The sequence below is a fragment of the Pinus tabuliformis genome, chromosome Q (assembly GCF_031772625.1).
Source record: "Pinus tabuliformis cultivar Carrire ecotype Pingquan chromosome Q, CPIR1, whole genome shotgun sequence".
NCBI lineage: Eukaryota > Viridiplantae > Streptophyta > Pinopsida > Pinales > Pinaceae > Pinus > Pinus tabuliformis.
This window is the reverse complement of record NC_142296.1, coordinates 110262231-110265159: the sequence shown is the minus strand read 5'-3', so window position 1 is coordinate 110265159 and position 2929 is coordinate 110262231.

Sequence of the window (2929 nt, the reverse complement as noted above, 5' to 3'; positions counted from 1 at the left end):
CAATCTTCCCAAGAACCATCATCGTCTCCCGTCAAACCCTCCACATAGTAATTAACATGATAGTTTTCATGATTTTCCTTTTCCAAACTAGAAATTACAATCTGAATTCATAAAAAACATAAAATAGCAGAACCATGGGCATGCATAATAGTCATATGTTTATAAAGTTATAAGTTGAAATTAACAAATTATTATTTTTGCCAATGAAGGAATCCTCAAGAGGAGCCTAGGAACACTTCCCTACATTCATGAATGGCGTTCATGAAGTCGCTATTAAAACACTAGATAGTAATCAAATATGAGTAAATTTAATCCAGGTGAAAAATAAGACATGGCGATACTTACTCTGACTTCCAATCCAAGTGGAAAATAAGATAGGGCAGTACTTAAACAGACTAAGCAATCCTATGGGGCTTACGAAAATTATTCATTGGTGGGAAAGTTACCTAATAAGCTTGATTGATCTTGTGAAGCTAAATCCCATAGTTATTTCATTTTCAAACATTAGGATGATACTTGTTGATAAAATGCAAGGACATGAAGATTTTTTTTCAAAGTTTGAAGTCATCGGCTAACACAATTTTATCATTGTAAACTCAATTTCTGCAAGTTGTATTATAAATGATGCTACTATGACCATTCAAATATGTAACACTTAAGTAAGCCTCTGATGTTGGCAACAATTTCATCCTAGGAAATTTTTTAACCTCACCAAATTATGTGTGTTTCTAAACACGGATAATCGGTAGAGCTTTTCTTCCAGCTTAAATGCCAAAGTTAGGGTGGAATTCCTTGACAAGGTCTTAGGTGAGTCTTTGTAAAAGTGTCTTTGGGAATAATTTAAGCACATTTGGTTAAATTATTTTATTACAAATGACTTGATCTATACTATATCATATTGTGTCATGGAATTGGGTAAGTTGTCGAGGGTATGAGTCTAAATGTGTTTTCATCGTATTGTAATAATCTGATGTAAAAAATATTTTAAGTTCATGGCCCCTCATATTTAGACACCATGGTTAAAATATTTGATGGTGGAAAACATTACTAATCTCCTTAATGTCAATTAACTAATTTTTCTGGCTAAATTAAATAAAAATCCTAAGCTATAAAATTGGTTAAATCTTGAGTCAAAAAAAATAATTATAGAGGAATTAATTTCTCTCCAAGTGGAAAATAATCTAAAATTCATGGGTCAAAGAGAAGTTAATTTTTTGAAGTCTCCCACCAAGGGAATGTTGGCATTATGACACAGGTGTGGCGCTATGGCATGAGTGTTGTCCTTGATGGCAACTCACTCAAGTGGAAAATCTCAGTTCAGGCTCTCAAAATGATAGAAAATGAGATACTCGCAGGTGCGCCGAACAAAAGCTGCAGACCCGCAGGTGCTCTGAACAAGAGGTGTGGTCATACCCACAGGTTCTCCGAACAAAAAGTGCGGACATCAAATTCACACACTTTCATGCAGAGAAACTCGCGCACGTGGGAAATTTTATGATTGATCCATGGTATTTAGTTCGACGCTTTTGATCCTATGGTTTTGGTCCGTGGTTTTTGTTTCTAAAGTATTGATCCCCGGTTTTGGGTCCCTTGTATTGGGTTTCTATGGTTTTGGTCCATGGTTTGAGTAAGGGCTTGCCTATAAAAAGGAAAGGAGATCATTTGGCTGAGCACTCATGCGTGTGAAATATCTAAAGAAAATTAAGATCTGAAATTTTGGTGATTGGTTGGTGAGTGATAGCTAAATCAAGGAGAGATCTGAGCATTAGAAGGAAGATCTACTTTGACGCATGATCAGGTCTGTGGATCTGATAGTCTGGGGCATATTGGAGGACTAATAAATTGGCTCTACTTGGAGGTCCGCAGGCAAACCACAGCGCAAGTGCGGAGGTCCGCAGGCGAACCATAGCGCAGGTGCGGAGGTCCGCAGGCAAACCACAGCTCAGGTGCGGCAGTACGCAGTTAAGAGACGGGTGCAGGTGTGACAGTACGCAGTTTAGAGACGAGTGCAGGTGCGGCGGTACGCAGTTCAGAGACGGGTGCAGGTGCGGCGGTACGCAGTTCAGAGACGGGTGCAGGTGTGACAGTACGCAGTTCAGAGACGGGTGCAGGTGCGAAGGTGTGCAGTACAGACATGGGTTCAGTTGCGGAGGTGCGTAGTCCAGAGACAGGTGCAGGTGCGGAGGTCCGCAAGATAGACACAGACAACGTGCGGATATCCGCAGATTTCTATTGGTGAAGTTGTGGACTTTTCTTTGAAACTTATTTTAGCTGATTTTGTCTATTACTGCAGTGTTCTGGGTTCAGAATTGGTGTCTGGTTATTGGTATTTTTTTCTGGTTGCTGCATTCTGAGAAGCTAGTGGTTGATTCAGTAGTTGATTGTGGAAAGGAGATCGGTTGACACACATGTACTTGATGTTTGTTTGATGTTCATGGATCCAGTCTGAAAATTTATGAAACGTGGTCCCTGGAAGAAAAGAGAAGGTTGAAGCCTTCAGTAGGTGAGCACCTACGTACTAGTAGCTCAGCTCGTACAAGAGCTAAGGGGGTTGTAGCTCCCTTCCAGGAGAGTCTGGAAAACGAGAGAGGGTTGTAGCTCTCTACAAGTTGCAGCCTGCGTACTGGTAAAGGACTGCACCAGTACAGAATTATTGTAAAAAGAAGTTTCTAATTGAAAGAAGATAGAGACATATTGCAGGAGGTGGTTTTCACCCACATTGGGTTTCCACCTTATATCTGGTGTTCTTTGGTGTGACTGTCTGTTTTTCTTGTTCCTATTCATTATTATACGGTACTAACATACAAATTAATGGTTAACATTTGAAGATTAAATTAAATTATAATCTGGAAGATATTTTGAAGAGAATTAAATAATACTGATTCACCCCCCCCCTCTCAGTATTATTTCCAACAATTGGTATCAGAGG